Here is a 23,203-nt window from a genome sequence, read left to right as displayed (position 1 = left end):
TTGTTGGCTGTGTCCGTGGTCGTGTGTGGACGAGGCTGTCTCACAAACTTGGGCCCCTTTTAAATGCAAAAAGGGGGGTTGGAATGCTCGCGGCAGCCACATTGAGGATCCGCCAGTGCTTGCGTACTGTCTTCTGTACTTGATTTGATAACGTACAAAAAGTCGTTACGAATGTAGGCCTATCATTGGGAGGTTTGTGAGTTCCATCCTCAAGTAGAGCATCCCGATTGTTGTTTGATGCCCTTTTCCAGGCCTGGTGTACAAGCCGTTTAGGGTAGTCATGTGCACGTAGCTGAACAGCCAATTCGCTGGCATGTTTATCAAAGAGGTCTCTGGTTGAGCAGTTCCTACGAACCCTTAGAACTGGCCCACTGGGAGATTTTCTTTGAGAGCTCTTGGATGGTGACTGTCGAAAGCCAGCAAGGAGTTTCTGGACATTGGTTTTTTAAATAATTCACACTGTAACCTGCCTTCGTGAGGAAAAATTGGTATGTCAAGAAAGGATAATCGTAGTTGACTGAATTCAATGGTAAATTTTAAGAAGGCATTCTGTTGGTTAAGCCAGTTATGAAATGCCTTGATTTCTTCAGTAGACCCTCGCCAAACCACTAGTACATCATCTATATACCTCTTCCACAGCACCAGTTGTTGACGGTATGGGTTGCTGTGGTTCAGTACATAGTTTTGTTCGAAAAGATGAACATAGAGGTTGGCGAGGCTGGGCGCAAAAACACTGCCCATTGAAGTACCAGAGACCTGGAGAAAAATCTGGTCTTCAAACCTGAAGAAATTCTCCATCATGGCCATTCTGGTGCACTCCATGATGAAAGAGACTGGAGTAGTGCTCTTCACCTCTCGAGCTTCTAGGAGAGCCCTAATGGAGTCTAGTGTTTCTTGTTGCGGAATACACGTATAGAGTGACTCTACATCAAAGCTTGCCAAAATGTCAGTGGTGGTGTTGAACTCAATCTCTGGCAAAATGCGTACGACATCAGCAGTGTCTTTGAGATACGTGGGCATTGCAATGACTAGAGGTCGCAGAAAGATATCCACGAACTTGGATAATGGCTCAAGCAAAGAACCAATACCGGAAATGATGGGTCGGCCCGGAGGTGGTCGTTGGCTCTTATGGATTTTCGGGAGGCAATAGAAGTATGGCATTACAGGTTTGTCGGTCACCAGGAATTTAGCCTCATTTAATGTGATCCACCCTTCTGCCTCACCTTCTTCAACAAGATGTTTGATCTCCATTGTTAACCTTGGTGTGGGATCTAAGTCCAACTCCAAGTAGGATCTAGTGTCTCTAAGTTGGCGGAGACACTCTATCCGATAAGCCAGTGTGTCTTGGAGGACCGTTGCACCCCCTTCGTCCGCTGGCTTGATGGTAATTGATTCATCTTTCATTAAGTTTTGAACGGCCTGCCTGTCCTTCTTGGTAAAGTTGCTGTAATTAGTTGGACGTGTATCGCAAAGTGCCATGATGTCATGGGTTACCGCTTTCTCAAAAGTTATAACTTGAGAAGGGACTTGATGTGCCAGAGGAGTAAAACTAGATTTAGGGCATAACCCGGTGTTCATGGTATCGCCGGAAGATATACTGGGGTTCTGCTCCTTATCTTGAAAGAAGAAATGAAGTCGGATCTTCCTAAAGAAGTTTTCTAATTCGCACCGGAGGGCGAAAGGATCACCTGAAAAAGTCGGTACAAATCCAAGTCCTTTATTCAGGACTCTCTTTTCATCAGCTGTCAAAATCCTTGAGCTCAAATTGACCACTAGATCTTTCACTCCCCGGTCGTGTTGGGGGTCTGCTGTTTATTGCCCCTCCTGCTCCGGGTGTTCGGAAATGTCTGGTCTGGTTGCCAATGGACAGTGGGGCTACCCGCCGTTTGCCCCTGGTGCCGCCTCTGCCCTGTTCTAAAAAAGACTGATTAGGGTAAAATAAACCAAGTAATATCCCGGAAAATGTCAGTTATTATGACAAACAAGATTATTCATCATCTGGATCTGAGCAAGGGTTAAGCGACTCAGATTCCTCAAATAACGGGACCCCACAGAGGAGAGGGAGAGGACAATTCCGCGGATACAACAAGAGGAGGGGACAACAAGGTTTCTACCAAAATCAAAGTCAATGGTGGCCCCCGGCACCCTGGGGTTACCAACCATTTGCACCGCACATGCATCCCTTTCCACCACAACAACATCTTTACCCTAATCAGTCTTTTTTAGAACAGGGCAGAGGCCGCACCAGGGGCAAACGGCGGGGCAGCCCCACTGTCCATTGGCAACCAGACCAGACATTTCCGAACACCCGGAGCAGGAGGGGCAATCAACAGCAGACCCCCAACACGATCGGGGAGTGAAAGATCTAGTGGTCAATTTGAGCTCAAGGATTTTGACAGCTGATGAAAAGAGAGTCCTGAATAAAGGACTTGGATTTGTACCGACTTTTTCAGGTGATCCTTTCGCCCTCCGGTGCGAATTAGAAAACTTCTTTAGGAAGATCCGACTTCATTTCTTCTTTCAAGATAAGGAGCAGGACACCAGTATTTCTTCAGGCGATACCATGAACACCGGGTTACGCCCTAAATCTAGTTTTACTCCTCTGGCACATCAAGTCCCTTCTCAAGTTATAACTTTTGAGAAAGCGGTAACCCATGACATCATGGCACTTTGCGATACACGTCCAATTAATTGCAGCAACTTTACCAAGAAGGACAGGCAGGCCGTTCAAAACTTAATGAAAGATGAATCAATTGCCATCAAGCCAGCGGACAAAGGGGGTGCAACGGTCCTCCAAGACACATTGGCTTATCGGACAGAGTGTCTCCGCCAACTTAGAGACACTAGATCCTACTTGGAGTTGGACTTAGATCCCACACCAAGGTTAACAATGGAGATCAAACATCTTGTTGAAGAAGGTGAGGCAGAAGGGTGGATCACATTAAATGAGGCTAAATTCCTGGTGACCGACAAACCTGTAATGCCATACTTCTATTGCCTCCCGAAAATCCATAAGAGCCAACGACCACCTCCGGGCCGACCCATCATTTCCGGTATTGGTTCTTTGCTTGAGCCATTATCCAAGTTCGTGGATATCTTTCTGCGACCTCTAGTCATTGCAATGCCCACGTATCTCAAAGACACTGCTGATGTCGTACGCATTTTGCCAGAGATTGAGTTCAACACCACCACTGACATTTTGGCAAGCTTTGATGTAGAGTCACTCTATACGTGTATTCCGCAACAAGAAACACTAGACTCCATTAGGGCTCTCCTAGAAGCTCGAGAGGTGGAGAGCACTACTCCAGTTTCTTTCATCATGGAGTGCGCCAGAATGGCCATGATGGAGAATTTCATCAGGTTTGAAGACCGGATTTTTCTCCAGGTCTCTGGTACTTCAATGCGCAGTGTTTTTGCGCCCAGCCTCGCCAACCTCTATGTTCATCTTTTCGAACAAAACTATGGACTGAACCACAGCAACCCATACCGTCAACAACTGGTGCTGTGGAAGAGGTACATAGATGATGTACTAGTGGTTTGGCAAGGGTCTACTGAAGAAATCAAGGCATTTCATAACTGGCTGAACCAACAGAATGCCTTCTTAAAATTTACCATTGAATTCAGTCAACTACGATTATCCTTTCTTGACATATCAATTTTTCCTCACGAAGGCAGGTTACAGTGTGAATTATTTAAAAAACCAATGTCCAGAAACTCCTTGCTGGCTTTCGACAGTCACCATCCAAGAGCTCTCAAAGAAAATCTCCCAGTGGGCCAGTTCTTACGGGTTCGTAGGAACTGCTCAACCAGAGACCTCTTTGATAAACATGCCAGCGAATTGGCTGTTCAGCTACGTGCACGTGACTACCATAAACGGCTTGTACACCAGGCCTGGAAAAGGGCATCAAACCACAATCGGGATGCTCTACTTGAGGATGGAACTCACAAACCTCCCAATGATAGGCCTACATTCGTAACGACTTTTTGTACGTTATCAAATCAAGTACAGAAGACAGTACGCAAGCACTGGCGGATCCTCAATGTGGCTGCCGCGAGCATTCCAACCCCCCTTTTTGCATTTAAAAGGGGCCCAAGTTTGCGAGACACCCTCGTCCACACACGACCACGGACACAGCCAACAAATGACACGAATACGCTGTGGTCACTCCCTCCTGTACGAGGCCATTATCCATGTGGTTCATGCACCGCATGTCCACAGACCACCAAAACGATCTCGGTGGACATAGGTACGAGTCGCTCTTGGATACTCCAGAACCACACCAACTGTAATTCGGACTGTGTAATCTATATTATTACATGCCCCTGCTCCCTGAAATACATTGGCCACACTACACGGAAGGTGAAGCTGCGCATCAGTGAGCACAAGAGTACTATACGGTGTAGAAAACAATCCACCCGACTCACTGATCATTTTCTCACCAAACAACATAAAGCTGATGATTTGAGATGGTGCATTTTGGAACGACCATTTATTCCCCAGCATATTTCGGATATTTCACGGTTTCTGTTCACAAAGGAACAGAGGTGGATTTTCAGATTGAAAACTGACATTGAAGGACTCAACGACCAAATACCATGGGTCTCTATCTGAAGGAACACCTTGTCCATATTATCCCATTGTAAAACATACTATAGAGGCACCATCTAATTCTAATCTATTTGCCTCTTTGTATGAAAAAACGGTATATTTGCAATTAATTTGTGGCAACTTTCCATTTTAATTAATATACAATTCCATGTATGGCATTAATATGCATACATTGTAAGCATATAACATCAGCTGAGACCCATACTGTTGTATTTGGGATATGTAACCAACTATTGACACTTGCCCAATGTTGGGACACAGTATAAACGCCTGAGATACACTATTTATCTATTGCAGCTTAAAACATAAAACATATCCCCTAGTCACAGCTCTATAAGACACTGGCTATTAGTGAAAATTATCATAATAAACAAGAGTGATGATACAGGGCTCTTACCCTATAGGCACAAGATAGCCATTATTCCGCCATATTAATCGGTAGATTACAGGCATTTCGCCCAATTACAACAATAAACTTTGTTTTGTATCGTAATGAACCACGACTTGTGCTGTCTATGCCGTTTTCTCTTTTAGACTAAGTTTGCGCGATTACTCTGCGCACGCGCAGGGGGTAGTGTCACCCATACGAGCGTGTGTCGTGTTGAGTATGTGGCAAGGATTTGACACCATGGCGCATGTGTACATAACAGCGCTCTGCGATTGAGCATGCGCACACGGCTAACCAGGAAACCGGGACGCGTTAATGCACAGCTGCAGACAATCAGCTGAATTAACTCGAGTATATAAACAGCCCTCCCCTGTCCTGTCGGCACCTCCTAGATTGCTTGCAGTCTGGCCAGAAGCACCGACGGAGAGGTAAGGAGGAGAAGGGCTATGGTCTGAATGTTTGCTTAATTTCGGAATGTTGGACAATGCTTTTTCCCTTCGTTGTTTTTTAACATTTGGGCATTCACATGACTGTGCAGAAAGAAGGGGCATAATCTTGTTTGTCATAATGACTGACATTTTCCTGGATATTACTTGGTTTACTTTCTACATACCTTTGAGCAGATCACTAAGGTAGAGATATACCAAGGCACTTTTTAGACTAAATAGAACCATATCACTTTAGACTAAATAGAACTGTATCACTCTAGAAGTTCTTCAAACTGAGAGTTCTCGTGGTTACTGCCAGACCCCCCGGATGTATGACGTTACAACGCATACTTTTACTCCGCATACCATTACAACGCGGTATTCACAACGCATACCACTACAACGCATAGCGCTTTGGGGTGCTGGATAGTGGTAAGTATAATTTACTATTCTAACTCCAGTCCCCGTGGACCCTAGGGAAGGTGTTGGATAGTAAATTAAACTTACCTCTTATCCTAGAGCGCCCCCCAGCGCTATGCGTTGTAATGGTATGCGTTGTAATGCCTGCGTTGTAGTGGTAGTGCGTTGTAAAAAATGCGTTGTAACAGGTGAATACCGACCCCCCACATTTCATGCGGTCGGGAGCAGAGTGTCCCTGGGTTTTTGATTTTAGGTTTATGTTTTATATTCATGTAGAGTATTTGTACAGAGTGGTATTGTCATGCAACCTCTTTGTTTTACTTTACATAAAAACAGAGCGGGGCTTCCTTCTCCGAGCAATCAGCCGGGTGAGGTGAGGTTTTTCTCCCACATAAAGCTGGGTAAGTGAAGAACATTTTCTCTTCTGAAGATTTATGACATGTGTATTTTTAGGAAATCACTATTTGGGTTCTAAAATGAGTAGTGTATCAACTTTACTACTGAACGATGAGTGCTGATGCTGTATTGTGTATTGATCCCTTTGATAGTTTCACTCTAATTTCTGAAAATGTTTTCCCTTTTAGGAAAGAAGAGGTAGCTCTTACCTGAAAGCACGTACAAATGCGTGTCTGGTAGGGTGGCAAATGCCACAGTTACACTTATTTCTTTGTAGCTCACATAGTTCTTTACAGCACTAGTTATGTGTTTTGTCCTGCAGTAGCTTATAATTAATATCTAGGTCCTGAAGAAAGCCGGGTCAGGTGACCAGTACGGCTAAAACATGTCGACCGCATTAGCCATTGCCAGGAGATAGTAATATTTCTCATACTATCAGGTTATTTTAAAACATGACATTTGGACAATCTCCATTAAACATATTTTTTGTCCAGATAGCCATTTTTAACCTTTTTTTCACACACTTGAGCACTGCACTTCACTTGAGTTCACTTGGTTTGACACATCCACCTTGGCAAGAGCCTTCAGGAGCATGAAACGGGTACCCAGTAGAGCAAGCTGGCTCAACACAGTGGTCCTAGATCTAGTTCTCCTTGAGCTCCATATGACGAACTTCCGCCAATAAGGGTGGGCCAATGGACTCTACATTCTAGCCAGGTGATGGGCAAACTATTTGAATTGGGTCCCTGCACCCTAGTAGCATTAAGCACTTCTCCGTTCCTTCAATACTGACTAGCCACCTCTTATTAGTTGTTTGCTTGTAAATCTGCCCCACAGTGTTTTTGCCAATGCTGTTTCATTGTCAAACAAAAAGCAAAACCCTCCAAAAATTTGCCAAGACGCACGCAGTAGGCGTTTGTGTCATTCTGTGGAAAAGTGCATATGTTGCCTTACACGTGCACCTACAGAATGATGCACGCCATTTTGTTTTACCTTCTAATGACCGATCTTAGATGGCGGGCATCACATAGATTGGTCAATAAGTGCTTTTTGTGGTGGCCCGACAGCAATTTGCTGCCTGGCCTTCCAAAAAAGAAAACATGTATAAGTTTAAAGAAAATGCTGGATTTGGGGAGAAACAGAGGAGCGTCAGTGTGGGGGAGAAACGAGATGTGGTTGGAGGATACATTCATCCTGAAGCTGGGGAAGTAGAAAGCAACATGAGGAGACAACAAAATAGAGAACGTGGTGGTGGGAGGGAGAGAAGCACAATGTGATGGAGGGAGAAGCAGAAAGGGGAGTGCATGGTGCGGCGGAAAAGAATCAAAAATAAAGAGTGAGCTGGAAAACACATGCACTCTGATGGAGTTCTTAGCCAAAAAGAAAAAAATGCCCTAAAAGTGAGCAGTGGAAAGACAAAGTCAGCTTGTCAGGAGGATGATAAAGAGGCTATGCTCCAGTCAGGGGACAAATACAAGATGGATAAGGAAAGTCATTGAATAAGAAGAAAGTAATGAAAGTGACAATGAAGCCAACCATTGATATGCAGCGGGCAGGCTCTAAACTCCTGTAAGTTCTTGCCTAACTCAAGATTGATCTTTTGCACTGTCTGGTAGGCTGAACCCAAAATGGTCTGCTGCTCTCACTACCCCTAAACTAGCGCACAAACAGGCTGCCTAGCATGACTCTAAACCTTTGCACCATGGTGTAGAGGTGTTTGTGTGCTGTTATTAAATAATTTGTGTGAGAAGCATACCCCTCTAGTAAAAATCCCTATGCCTAGACACATTTGTAAACAATTCACACATTATATGTGTGCTTTTCAGTACAACACACATGCAATGTGTGGAATGTTTGGGAAAATGAAAATATTCCTCCTTAGTAGCACCAGCTTCACGGAGGTGTTATTCCTTGATGCATAGCCCGGTCTGACAATCATAGTTGATTGGGTTTTGCATTCAAATTGATGTGTGATTTGTATTGATCCATCCAAGTTACACTCGAGTGACAGGAAAGTAAATATCCTTTTTGGATGCCCCTGGTTTATTATGGCAAGAGATTGGGTTGAGGATAGGTTCCCCAGTTAATGGAAGTAAATTGCTTGCATACCTGTGACTGAGGGTGGTGATCCAGACATTAAAGTGAGGAGGACGGAGACAAGGTTACCTTTATACATGTAATGACTTGTTCTTAGCAAGGAACTGCTGATTAGTTCTTTCCAAGGACTGCCATTTTGTGGATGCTAGGGTGAAGAGTTCTACTGCAGTTTCTGTTATTGAAAGTGATGAGGTTTCTAGGAAGGGCCTGCATTTTCTCTCTCTCCGATTACTGCCTCAGGAAGGCTGATGACAGTCAGGTACAGAGAACTCACAATTCATTGCATTTAAGTTTTGTGTACTCCCGCTTGGAGACACTTTTTGTGAGAGAAATCACTTTGTACAATGGCTGTGCCTGGAGAGCAGCCTCGAAATTATATTTGAAAGAAAGCCAACTCAAACTGGTTCTGAAACCTTTGACAGTAGATCCACATCTCCTGTTTAGCAAATCTGTAAAAAGGTTGGATCCAAACCTCTGAACTTTGTTCAATCACAGATCTTCTTGACCATATAAGGGAGTGCTCCATGTAGCACTTAAATAGCTGCTATACAACCAGGGCTTGTGTCTGCCTGTTAGCCAATCTCTCAGATGTGAGGGATCATCACCTGAACTCAACATGTTCTGCTGATTTAGCTGAGGATCTGCCTCAAAAGCCTAGAAGCCTGCATGTCTGCGGAGAGAGGAAAGAAATGTTCTTGGCCCTGCAAACAGAGAGACTGTCCAGAATGAGAGGCTCAGTATGTTCTCAGCATGTGGAGTACCCAGATGAAGCTGAAAACCCAAAAAAAGCTATCCATGGGTGACATGTAAAGTGGTCCATCAATTCATGCTACACAGTTCTCGAGAGAGCTGTAACAATACTATACCAATGCTTGACTTGAAGGACTGGCGATGATGCTGCAGATGCAGAGAAGACGATCAGGTCACTGCGGAAACAGGAGCCCTGTTCAGCCTGGAAGATACAACTGATATGAATACACCACCTGAAGGCTACTTCTGGCTCAAGCTGAGTACTATGCTGTAACTGACCCTGGAGGGCTACCATTATTGAAAACTGGTCCGACCACAGAGGCCCATCTCCCAGAGTCTGTTCCACAAAGAGTGTACTGAGTAAGGGAGGTGCTGCAGTATTCTGTGGAAGCAGAGTCAATGCTTTGAGGGCAGGAATGCCACCTGCGGTCACAGCACAGCCTGGCCTGCCACAGGCAACCCGCTTGTAAACTCAGGGGCTTAGTCTGCACCTGGGAGCAAGAAGTGAGGTGCTTGGGTGAATCTGCTTGCCCGTTTAAGCCTCCTGCAAAACAAAACACAAAATTCATTGAACTGAGCTACTCATGCAACTTGTGAAAACCTTTCGAGCTGTCTGCACCTGAGACTACTCCTTGCCTATGCCCATTGTGTATTGGGAATGGGAATAGAAGGATCCCAACCGTAGAGAGGCAGTGCCTTCACTGGGGTGTGTAGGGCATCACTGTTAAAGTGCAACTTACAACACCCCTGTATGATGTACTCATCGTCTTGAGTAAGATTTAGTTGTACTGTAAGATTAAACATACTTGCTTTTTCATGAGGAGTAAGGGTGTGGCTGAACATGACCTTATTCTGTCTGTATGTTGGTTGTTGAGTTCTGACCTTTTGCCCCCAAACTACCTCTCTGTGCCTGCTAACCCTTTTTTAGTCCGAGAGTCAAGTGCATAACATAAAGGGTCGCACTTGACCCCCGCTTGGCACGCCTGGGATACTTTCTATCATGCTACTGGCCGGGGTGTGCACAGGTTTGCCCTAGCTGGCCTCAGGGATGCAGTGTCTCACTGTGCAGGTAGCTGAGCCTGGGGTGCCAGCGATATTGCACATGGTAATACTGCTGTAAGCAGCCTGCACAGTTTAACTTTCAGGTTTAAACTATCTTGGCACAGTCAATATGTTATTGTCCTCTTTCCTTGCTGCTCAGCACAAGTAGACATCAAACTGTGCGTTAGTTTGGTCAACATTAAGTTGATAAGTTAAGCATCTCTTCGAATCACAGGCACAAGTGAAATGAAAGCCCTTAAGCAATTTGGCAGCTCTCTCTTCGTATAAATGTTTAATGAGTCCCAGAAGACATTGGAATCCACCGAATCTTGACACAGTTCATCGACTGGTAATTGCTTCATGTACTACTATGCTGGCTCCAAATTGAGTTGCTTCGGTTTCATTTAATTTAATTTACCGTTGTGCTAAAGTTGAGGCATCCGTCAAAGTTTTTCCTATAGGAAGCAAAGCTGCAGCCAAAGCAACAGTTTATCTTGTTATGATATGTCGCCTTTTATGAAAAATGATCCTCTTACCTTCACAGGAAAGGCTGCAAAAAGTTATTTCAAATTATAGTACAAAGATTTAAACATGAAATGCTAAAGCAGTTCGCCGGATGCAATAACCCATTTTTGTGTTTGCAATCTCTTGTGTGATGAGGCTGAGCCTACCCTGCTGGGTGAAGCAGATGAAGTCTCCAGCGGGGGCGGGGATTGCAGTGCAAAGATTGCTTGTCCCATCTTATTGCAGTTCAGGGCTCGTTTACCATCAGATAATCTGATTTACAGATAAAATCTGACTTCTTTTGTAGGCTGAAGAAAACGAAAAGAAAGGGGTGCATAACACACCACGATACACTGTAACACAACCTAGTACACCCTGCCATACCAAAATACAATGCAACACAACAACATATCTGATTGCAAGACCCCTTCTGTGAATGAATCTACTTTCCGCCTTACATACCCTATATTTAAAACTGTAGGCATGGCAATTCTACCTTTGCATGAGACTCCATCTTTTTTAAATCCTAAAATGCTGGTTACCTTATAGAGTCTTCGTGCCATGTTACATACATGGCGTGCTTGACGGTCTATAGATTTCTAGTGCTGCCTAATGTAAATAACTGTTCAAAATTGTCCAGCACACATGCAGATTTGCACATCTCCAGTGCAGCCTGTGGCATTCTGTTCTTTCTGTTCAAGATAAGTCAACAGAAGTTGACAACACGACATAATTCCAACATTTGTGAGACCAGGCAATTTATAACAATTGGAATGTTACCGGTCTACTCCGTGTGGACTTATTATTTTAGAATAATTCCGAATGTAAAGCACCTCTCTTTGAAGAATAGAAGTTGTGATAACACAACTGTCAGATGACCCCAGTGGCCCATCAGAGATGCAAGGGTCATAAGACCAAAAAGGGTCTCCTCAGCAGACATTAAAATATAGCTGGGACTTATTTAATGGGTCTCCAAGTGCCTTTTTTAGCATCACATGACTCAAAAGGCTCCTCCGACCTCAACCGTTGTTACTTAACTCAGTAGTGTCCGCTTAGCTGTATGGAGCTTCTATAGGGTATTGTCTATACATGATAAGAGGAAGAGACCCTGAGCCAAATAATTTCCTCGATCCAAGGCCGTAAAAACTCTAAGAAAGGGCCTTTACCATAATCCCACAAGATCTCAAGGCCCAGGCAAAACCATACACCCTATGACTTTCCTGGGCAAAACATCAGCAACATGCTGGTCTCAGGCCAAGCTGTTGCTTTCTTCACCGTACAGCCTTCAGGAGTTGTATGACACAACCATGCTTACCTAAACCACACATTTCTTAACAGCGCAGTTGAAACAACAAATGCGTCTTATTCGCGCATTCCCTCACCACGCAAGTATTTACAATGACTTGCCTTAGGGAAAGCCCTGAATGTTTTATTTTAAAATCTGTTTATTGAATATATAACAGATGGCAAAACTCAAATTGAGGACACATTTCCCTGCCAAAGGACATCAGATTTAAGCATGGGCGTAAAATCCGTTCCGCTCGCGGATTTTGCGGATTTTCGGTAAATTCGCAATCCCCGAGATTTGCGAATTTCCCGCAAAATCCGCAAATTCGCACGCAGAGGATTTTTTTTTTCTTGGTGATACAGTTTTGCGGCGCGCAGCGTTTACTTACCGTCATTCATCGTTTGCCGAGTTATTTTTCTTGATATTTTGCGAGTGTTGCGCCATTTTGGATCTTGCTACGGGATCCCGCGGGAATTTGGCAAGCGCGATTACGTAATTGCGGCTTGCCAAATTGTACAGCAAGAGTTTGTCAACGCGAGTACGCCGTGATCACGTATTGCGGTACTTCGCAATTGCGAGCTTGGAGATGCGGCAAGCAGCAATAATCTCGCACTCGCGAAAATACAAAATTTGCAATTCTGCACAAGAAATCCACCAGCAAGCAGCATAAACCTTCTGGAAATGATGATTTTTATCTGAATAACTCCTCAGGTTGACATTTGCCTGCACTTTTTTTGCGAGGAGTCCATTTTTGGGAGGGGGCGGGGGTGGGAGGAAGGAAGTGCCCCACAGGCTTCAACTTCCTGTTCCTGTCCAGCAGGCTCCTCCCAGTGCTTTGTCCATCTCCTGGTCACTTTTCATTTGGATCTGGAGCTGGAAGGATTACTTTTTGTGGGTGCTGCTGGATATTTGGATTTGAGGCCTTTTTGACTTTCTTTGGATCACTTTTGGATTAGAAATTTCACAAGTAAGTTTGTTTGGGGCATTACAGTTGCTGCAACTACAATTTTGGAATTTTCGATTTTTGGGCTGTTTTGGGGCCTTTTGCCCAGGGGTACTCAGTGGTGGGTGGACTGAGTCTTTCTGTGGGGTGTCTTGAATTTAAACATCATGGAGGGCATGGATGGAATGGGATTGTGCTGATTTTTCAGTGATTTTCGTTTTTTGGGCTGTACTTGTGGCCTTTTCACCAGGGGTAGTGAGTCTTGCATGGGCCTAGTCTTTCTGTGGGGTGTCTTGAACTTAAACATCATGGAGGGCATGGATGGAATGGGATTGTGCTGATTTTTCTGTGTTTTTCGATTTTTGGGGGTGTTCATGGGGAGGGACAGGCCATGTGGCTGGGGGCCATTTTGAGTGCTGCTACAGGCCCTGGCCATGTGCTGGGAGGCAAGTGGCCATTTTGAATGCAGGCAGTGTTGTTAGGCCTGCAACCATTTTGCCTAGTTTTCAACCTTTATGCCCAGGGGTAGTGAGTCTTGCATGGGCCTAGTCTTTCTGTGGGGTGTCTTGAATTTAAACATCATGGAGGGCATGGATGGAATGGGATTGTGCTGATTTTTCAGTGACTTTCGATTTTTGGGGGTGTTCATGGGGAGGGACAGGCCATGTGGCTGGGGGCCATTTTGAGTGCTGCTACAGGCCCTGGCCATGTGCTGGGAGGCAAGTGGCCATTTTGAATGCAGGCAGTGTTGTTAGGCCTGCAACCATTTTGCCTAGTTTTCAACCTTTATGCCCAGGGGTAGTGAGTCTTGCATGGGCCTAGTCTTTCTGTGGGGTGTCTTGAATTTAAACATCATGGAGGGCATGGATGGAATGGGATTGTGCTGATTTTTCAGTGATTTTCGATTTTTGGGGGTGTTCATGGGGAGGGACAGGCCAAGTGGCTTGGGGCCATTTTGAGTGCTGCTACAGGCCCTGGCCATGTGCTGGGAGGTAAGTGGCCATTTTGAATGCAGGCAGTGTTGTTAGGCTTGCAACCATTTTGCCTAGTTTTCAACCTTTATGCCCAGGGGTAGTGAGTCTTGCTTGGGCCTAGTCTTTCTGTGGGGTGTCTTGAATTTAAACATCATGGAGGGCATGGATGGAATGGGATTGTGCTGATTTTTAAGTGATTTTCGATTTTTGGAGGTGTTCATGGGGAGGGACAGGCCATGTGGCTGGGGGCCATTTTGAGTGCTGCTACAGGCCCTGGCCATGTGCTGGGAGGCAAGTGGTCATTTTGAATGCATGCAGTGTTGTTAGGCCTGCAACTATTTTGCCTAGTTATCAACCTTTATGCCCAGGGGTAGTAAGTCTTGCATGGGCCTAGTCTTTCTGTGGGGTGTCTTGAATTTAAACATCATGGAGGGCATGGATGGAATGGGATTGTGCTGATTTTTCAGTGATTTTCGATTTTGGGGGGTGTTCATGGGGAGGGACAGGCCATGTGGATGGGGGCCATTTTGAGTGCTGCTACAGGCCCTGGCCATGTGCTGGGAGGCAAGTGGCCATTTTGAATGCAGGCAGTGTTGTTAGGCCTGCAACCATTTTGCATAGTTTTCAACCTTTATGCCCAGGGGCAGTGAGTCTTGCATGGGCCTAGTCTTTCTGTGGGGTGTCTTGAATTTAAACATCATGGAGGGCATGGATGGAATGGGATTGTGCTGATTTTTCAGTGATTTTCGATTTTTGGGGGTGTTCATGGGGAGGGACAGGCCATGTGGCCGGGGGCCATTTTGAGTGCTGCTACAGGCCCTGGCCATGTGCTGGGAGGCAAGTGGCCATTTTGAAAGAAGGCAGTGTTGTTAGGCCTGCAACCATTTTGCCTAGTTTTCAACCTTTATGCCCAGGGGTAGTGAGTCTTGCATGGGCCTAGTCTTTCTGTGGGGTGTCTTGAATTTAAACAATTTTGGAATTTTCGATTTTTGGGCTGTTTTGGGGCCTTTTGCCCAGGGGTACTCAGTGGTGGGTGGACTGAGTCTTTCTGTGGGGTGTCTTGAATTTAAACATCATGGAGGGCATGGATGGAATGGGATTGTGCAGATTTTTCAGTGATTTTCGTTTTTTGGGCTGTACTTGTGGCCTTTTCACCAGGGGTAGTAAGTCTTGCATGGGCCTAGTCTTTCTGTGGGGTGTCTTGAACTTAAACATCATGGAGGGCATGGATGGAATGGGATTGTTCTGATTTTTCTGTGTTTTTCGATTTTTGGGGGTGTTCATGGGGAGGGACAGGCCATGTGGCTGGGGGCCATTTTGAGTGCTGCTACAGGCCCTGGCCATGTGCTGGGAGGCAAGTGGCCATTTTGAATGCAGGCAGTGTTGTTAGGCCTGCAACCATTTTGCCTAGTTTTCAACCTTTATGCCCAGGGGTAGTGAGTCTTGCATGGGCCTAGTCTTTCTGTGGGGTGTCTTGAATTTAAACATCATGGAGGGCATGGATGGAATGGGATTGTGCTGATTTTTCAGTGATTTTCGATTTTTGGGGGTGTTCATGGGGAGGGACAGGCCATGTGGCTTGGGGCCATTTTGAGTGCTGCTACAGGACCTGGCCATGTGCTGGGAGGTAAGTGGCCATTTTGAATGCAGGCAGTTTTGTTAGGCTTGCAACCATTTTGCCTAGATTTCAACCTTTATGCCCAGGGGTAGTGAGTCTTGCATGGGCCTAGTCTTTCTGTGGGGTGTCTTGAATTTAAACATCATGGAGGGCATGGATGGAATGGGATTGTGCTGATTTTTCAGTGATTTTCGATTTTGGGGGGTGTTCATGGGGAGGGACAGGCCATGTGGCTGGGGGCCATTTTGAGTGCTGCTACAGGCCCTGGCCATGTGCTGGGAGGCAAGTGGCCATTTTGAATGCAGGCAGTGTTGTTAGGCCTGCAACCATTTTGCCTAGTTTTCAACCTTTATACCCAGGGGTAGTGAGTCTTGCATGGGCCTAGTCTTTCTGTGGGGTGTCTTGGATTTAAACATTATGGAGGGCATGGATGGAATGGGATTGTGCTGATTTTTCAGTGATTTTCGATTTTTGGGGGTGTTCATGGGGAGGGACAGGCCATGTGGCTGGGGGCCATTTTGAGTGCTGCTACAGGCCCTGGCCATGTGCTGGGAGGCAAGTGGCCATTTTGAATGCAGGCAGTGTTGTTAGGCCTGCAACCATTTTGCCTAGTTTTCAACCTTTATGCCCAGGGGTAGTGAGTCTTGCATGGGCCTAGTCTTTCTGTGGGGTGTCTTGAATTTAAACATCATGGAGGGCATGGATGGAATGGGATTGTGCTGATTTTTCAGTGATTTTCGATTTTTGGAGGTGTTCATGGGGAGGGACAGGCCATGTGGCTGGGGGCCATTTTGAGTGCTGCTACAGGCCCTGGCCATGTGCTGGGAGGCAAGTGGCCATTTTGAATGCAGGCAGTGTTGTTAGGCCTGCAACCATTTTGCCTAGTTATCAACCTTTATGCCCAGGGGTAGAAAGTCTTGCATGGGCCTAGTCTTTCTGTGGGGTGTCTTGAATTTAAACATCATGGAGGGCATGGATGGAATGGGATTATGCTGATTTTTCAGTGATTTTCGATTTTTGGGGGTGTTCATGGGGAGGGACAGGCCATGTGGCTGGGGGCCATTTTGAGTGCTGCCACAGGCCCTGGCCATGTGCTGGGAGGCAAGTGGCCATTTTGAATGCAGGCAGTGTTGTTAGGCCTGAAACTATTTTGCCTAGTTTTCAACCTTTATGCCCAGGGGTAGTGAGTCTTGCATGGGCCTAGTCTTTCTGTGGGGTGTCTTGAATTTAAACATCATGGAGGGCATGGATGGAATGGGATTGTGCTGATTTTTCAGTGATTTTCGATTTTTGGGGGTGTTCATGGAGAGGGACAGGCCATGTGGCTGGGGGCCAATTTGAGTGCTGCTACAGGCCCTGGCCATGTGCTGGGAGGCAAGTGGCCATTTTGAATGCAGGCAGTGTTGTTAGGCCTGCAACCATTTTGCCTAGTTTTCAACCTTTATGCCCAGGGGTAGTGAGTCTTGCATGGGCCTAGTCTTTCTGTGGGGTGTCTTGAATTTAAACATCATGGAGGGCATGGATGGAATGGGATTGTGCTGATTTTTCAGTGATTTTCGATTTTTGGGGGTGTTCATGGGGAGGGACAGGCCATGTGGCTGGGGGCCATTATGAGTGCTGCTACAGGCCCTGGCCATGTGCTGGGAGGCAAGTGGCCATTTTGAATGCAGGCAGTGTTGTTAGGCCTGCAACCATGTTGCCTAGTTTTCAACCTTTATGCCCAGGGGTAGTGAGTCTTGCATGGGCCTAGTCTTTCTGTGGGGTGTCTTGAATTTAAACATCATGGAGGGCATGGATGGAATGGGATTATGCTGATTTTTCAGTGATTTTCGATTTTTGGGGGTGTTCATGGGGAGGGACAGGCCATGTGGCTGGGGGCCATTTTGAGTGCTGCTACAGGCCCTGGCCATGTGCTGGGAGGCAAGTGGCCATTTTGAATGCAGGCAGTGTTGTTAGGCCTGCAACCATTTTGCCTAGTTTTCAACCTTTATGCCCAGGGGTAGTGAGTCTTGCATGGGCCTAGTCTTTCTGTGGGGTGTCTTGAACTTAAACATCATGGAGGGCATGGATGGAATGGGATTGTGCTGATTTTTCTGTGTTTTTCGATTTTTGGGGGTGTTCATGGGGAGGGACAGGCCATGTGGCTGGGGGCCATTTTGAGTGCTGCTACAGGCCCTGGCCATGTGCTGGGAGGCAAGTGGCCATTTTGAATGCAGGCAGTGTTGTTAGGCCTGCAACCATTTTGCCTAGTTTTCAACCTTTATACCCAGGGGTAGTGAGTCTTGCATGGGCCTAGTCTTTCTGTGGGGTGTCTTGAATTTAAACATCATGGAGGGCATGGATGGAATGGGATTGTGCTGATTTTTCAGTGATTTTCGATTTTTGGAGGTGTTCATGGGGAGGGACAGGCCATGTGGCTGGGGGCCATTTTGAGTGCTGCTACAGGCCCTGGCCATGTGCTGGGAGGCAAGTGGCCATTTTGAATGCAGGCAGTGTTGTTAGGCCTGCAACCATTTTGCCTAGTTATCAACCTTTATGCCCAGGGGTAGTGAGTCTTGCATGGGCCTAGTCTTTCTGTGGGGTGTCTTGAATTTAAACATCATGGAGGGCATGGATGGAATGGGATTATGCTGATTTTTCAGTGATTTTCGATTTTTGGGGGTGTTCATGGGGAGGGACAGGCCATGTGGCTGGGGGCCATTTTGAGTGCTGCTACAGGCCCTGGCCATGTGCTGGGAGGCAAGTGGCCATTTTGAATGCAGGCAGTGTTGTTAGGCCTGCAACTATTTTGCCTAGTTTTCAACCTTTATGCCCAGGGGTAGTGAGTCTTGCATGGGCCTAGTCTTTCTGTGGGGTGTCTTGAATTTAAACATCATGGAGGGCATGGATGGAATGGGATTGTGCTGATTTTTCAGTGATTTTCGATTTTTGGGGGTGTTCATGGAGAGGGACAGGCCATGTGGCTGGGGGCCAATTTGAGTGCTGCTACAGGCCCTGGCCATGTGCTGGGAGGCAAGTGGCCATTTTGAATGCAGGCAGTGTTGTTAGGCCTGCAACCATTTTGCCTAGTTTTCAACCTTTATGCCCAGGGGTAGTGAGTCTTGCATGGGCCTAGTCTTTCTGTGGGGTGTCTTGAATTTAAACATCATGGAGGGCATGGATGGAATGGGATTGTGCTGATTTTTCAGTGATTTTCGATTTTTGGGGGTGTTCATGGGGAGGGACAGGCCATGTGGCTGGGGGCCATTTTGAGTGCTGCTACAGGCCCTGGCCATGTGCTGGGAGGCAAGTGGCCATTTTGAATGCAGGCAGTGCTGTTAGGCCTGCAACCATGTTGCCTAGTTTTCAACCTTTATGCCCAGGGGTAGTGAGTCTTGCATGGGCCTAGTCTTTCTGTGGGGTGTCTTGAATTTAAACATCATGGAGGGCATGGATGGAATGGGATTGTGCTGATTTTTCAGTGATTTTCGATTTTTGGGGGTGTTCATGGGGAGGGACAGGCCATGTGGCTGGGGGCCATTTTGAGTGCTGCTATAGGCCCTGGCCATGTGCTGGGAGGCAAGTGGCCATTTTGAATGCAGGCAGTGTTGTTAGTCCTGCAACCATTTTGCCTAGTTTTCAACCTTTATGCCCAGGGGTAGTGAGTCTTGCATGGGCCTAGTCTTTCTGTGGGGTGTCTTGAACTTAAACATCATGGAGGGCATGGATGGAATGGGATTGTGCTGATTTTTCTGTGTTTTTCGATTTTTGGGGGTGTTCATGGGGAGGGACAGGCCATGTGGCTGGGGGCCATTTTGAGTGCTGCTACAGGCCCTGGCCATGTGCTGGGAGGCAAGTGGCCATTTTGAATGCAGGCAGTGTTGTTAGGCCTGCAACCATTTTGCCTAGTTTTCAACCTTTATGCCCAGGGGTAGTGAGTCTTGCATGGGCCTAGTCTTTCTGTGGGGTGTCTTGAATTTAAACATCATGGAGGGCATGGATGGAATGGGATTGTGCTGATTTTTCAGTGACTTTCGATTTTTGGGGGTGTTCATGGGGAGGGACAGGCCATGTGGCTGGGGGCCATTTTGAGTGCTGCTACAGGCCCTGGCCATGTGCTGGGAGGCAAGTGGCCATTTTGAATGCAGGCAGTGTTGTTAGGCCTGCAACCATTTTGCCTAGTTTTCAACCTTTATGCCCAGGGGTAGTGAGTCTTGCATGGGCCTAGTCTTTCTGTGGGGTGTCTTGAATTTAAACATCATGGAGGGCATGGATGGAATGGGATTGTGCTGATTTTTCAGTGATTTTCGATTTTTGGGGGTGTTCATGGGGAGGGACAGGCCATGTGGCTTGGGGCCATTTTGAGTGCTGCTACAGGCCCTGGCCATGTGCTGGGAGGTAAGTGGCCATTTTGAATGCAGGCAGTGTTGTTAGGCTTGCAACCATTTTGCCTAGTTTTCAACCTTTATGCCCAGGGGTAGTGAGTCTTGCTTGGGCCTAGTCTTTCTGTGGGGTGTCTTGAATTTAAACATCATGGAGGGCATGGATGGAATGGGATTGTGCTGATTTTTAAGTGATTTTCGATTTTTGGAGGTGTTCATGGGGAGGGACAGGCCATGTGGCTGGGGGCCATTTTGAGTGCTGCTACAGGCCCTGGCCATGTGCTGGGAGGCAAGTGGTCATTTTGAATGCATGCAGTGTTGTTAGGCCTGCAACCATTTTGCCTAGTTATCAACCTTTATGCCCAGGGGTAGTAAGTCTTGCATGGGCCTAGTCTTTCTGTGGGGTGTCTTGAATTTAAACATCATGGAGGGCATGGATGGAATGGGATTGTGCTGATTTTTCAGTGATTTTCGATTTTGGGGGGTGTTCATGGGGAGGGACAGGCCATGTGGATGGGGGCCATTTTGAGTGCTGCTACAGGCCCTGGCCATGTGCTGGGAGGCAAGTGGCCATTTTGAATGCAGGCAGTGTTGTTAGGCCTGCAACCATTTTGCCTAGTTTTCAACCTTTATGCCCAGGGGCAGTGAGTCTTGCATGGGCCTAGTCTTTCTGTTCGGTGTCTTGAATTTAAACATCATGGAGGGCATGGATGGAATGGGATTGTGCTGATTTTTCAGTGATTTTCGATTTTTTGGGGTGTTCATGGGGAGGGACAGGCCATGTGGCTGGGGGCCATTTTGAGTGCTGCTACAGGCCCTGGCCATGTGCTGGGAGGCAAGTGGCCATTTTGAAAGAAGGCAGTGTTGTTAGGCCTGCAACCATTTTGCCTAGTTTTCAACCTTTATGCCCAGGGGTAGTGAGTCTTGCATGGGCCTAGTCTTTCTGTGGGGTGTCTTGAATTTAAACAATTTTGGAATTTTCGATTTTTGGGCTGTTTTGGGGCCTTTTGCCCAGGGGTACTCAGTGGTGGGTGGACTGAGTCTTTCTGTGGGGTGTCTTGAATTTAAACATCATGGAGGGCATGGATGGAATGGGATTGTGCAGATTTTTCAGTGATTTTCGTTTTTTGGGCTGTACTTGTGGCCTTTTCACCAGGGGTAGTGAGTCTTGCATGGGCCTAGTCTTTCTGTGGGGTGTCTTGAACTTAAACATCATGGAGGGCATGGATGGAATGGGATTGTGCTGATTTTTCTGTGTTTTTCGATTTTTGGGGGTGTTCATGGGGAGGGACAGGCCATGTGGCTGGGGGCCATTTTGAGTGCTGCTACAGGCCCTGGCCATGTGCTGGGAGGCAAGTGGCCATTTTGAATGCAAGCAGTGTTGTTAGGCCTGCAACCATTTTGCCTAGTTTTCAACCTTTATGCCCAGGGGTAGTGAGTCTTGCATGGGCCTAGTCTTTCTGTGGGGTGTCTTGAATTTAAACATCATGGAGGGCATGGATGGAATGGGATTGTGCTGATTTTTCAGTGATTTTCGATTTTTGGGGGTGTTCATGGGGAGGGACAGGCCATGTGGCTTGGGGCCATTTTGAGTGCTGCTACAGGCCCTGGCCATGTGCTGGGAGGTAAGTGGCCATTTTGAATGCAGGCAGTGTTGTTAGGCTTGCAACCATTTTGCCTAGATTTCAACCTTTATGCCCAGGGGTAGTGAGTCTTGCATGGGCCTAGTCTTTCTGTGGGGTGTCTTGAATTTAAACATCATGGAGGGCATGGATGGAATGGGATTGTTCTGATTTTTCAGTGATTTTCGATTTTTGGGGGTGTTCACGGGGAGGGACAGGCCATGTGGCTGGGGGCCATTTTGAGTGCTGCTACAGGCCCTGGCCATGTGCTGGGAGGCAAGTGGCCATTTTGAATGCAGGCAGTGTTGTTAGGCCTGCAACCATTTTGCCTAGTTTTCAACCTTTATGCCCAGGGGTAGTGAGTCTTGCATGGGCCTAGTCTTTCTGTGAGGTGTCTTGAATTTAAACATCATGGAGGGCATGGATGGAATGGGATTGTGCTGATTTTTCAGTGATTTTCGATTTTGGGGGGTGTTCATGGGGAGGGACAGGCCATGTGGCTGGGGGCCATTTTGAGTGCTGCTACAGGCCCTGGCCATGTGCTGGGAGGCAAGTGGCCATTTTGAATGCAGGCAGTGTTGTTAGGCCTGCAACCATTTTGCCTAGTTTTCAACCTTTATGCCCAGGGGCAGTGAGTCTTGCATGGGCCTAGTCTTTCTGTTCGGTGTCTTGAATTTAAACATCATGGAGGGCATGGATGGAATGGGATTGTGCTGATTTTTCAGTGATTTTCGATTTTTGGGGGTGTTCATGGGGAGGGACAGGCCATGTGGCTGGGGGCCATTTTGAGTGCTGCTACAGGCCCTGGCCATGTGCTGGGAGGCAAGTGGCCATTTTGAAAGAAGGCAGTGTTGTTAGGCCTGCAACCATTTTGCCTAGTTTTCAACCTTTATGCCCAGGGGTAGTGAGTCTTGCATGGGCCTAGTCTTTCTGTGGGGTGTCTTGAATTTAAACAATTTTGGAATTTTCGATTTTTGGGCTGTTTTGGGGCCTTTTGCCCAGGGGTACTCAGTGGTGGGTGGACTGAGTCTTTCTGTGGGGTGTCTTGAATTTAAACATCATGGAGGGCATGGATGGAATGGGATTGTGCAGATTTTTCAGTGATTTTCGTTTTTTGGGCTGTACTTGTGGCCTTTTCACCAGGGGTAGTGAGTCTTGCATGGGCCTAGTCTTTCTGTGGGGTGTCTTGAACTTAAACATCATGGAGGGCATGGATGGAATGGGATTGTGCTGATTTTTCTGTGTTTTTCGATTTTTGGGGGTGTTCATGGGGAGGGACAGGCCATGTGGCTGGGGGCCATTTTGAGTGATGCTACAGGCCCTGGCCATGTGCTGGGAGGCAAGTGGCCATTTTGAATGCAAGCAGTGTTGTTAGGCCTGCAACCATTTTGCCTAGTTTTCAACCTTTATGCCCAGGGGTAGTGAGTCTTGCATGGGCCTAGTCTTTCTGTGGGGTGTCTTGAATTTAAACATCATGGAGGGCATGGATGGAATGGGATTGTGCTGATTTTTCAGTGATTTTCGATTTTTGGGGGTGTTCATGGGGAGGGACAGGCCATGTGGCTTGGGGCCATTTTGAGTGCTGCTACAGGCCCTGGCCATGTGCTGGGAGGTAAGTGGCCATTTTGAATGCAGGCAGTGTTGTTAGGCTTGCAACCATTTTGCCTAGATTTCAACCTTTATGCCCAGGGGTAGTGAGTCTTGCATGGGCCTAGTCTTTCTGTGGGGTGTCTTGAATTTAAACATCATGGAGGGCATGGATGG

The sequence above is a fragment of the Lissotriton vulgaris genome, chromosome 8 (genome assembly GCF_964263255.1).
Source record: "Lissotriton vulgaris chromosome 8, aLisVul1.2, whole genome shotgun sequence".
NCBI lineage: Eukaryota > Metazoa > Chordata > Amphibia > Caudata > Salamandridae > Lissotriton > Lissotriton vulgaris.
Note: the sequence above shows the minus strand (reverse complement) of the source record.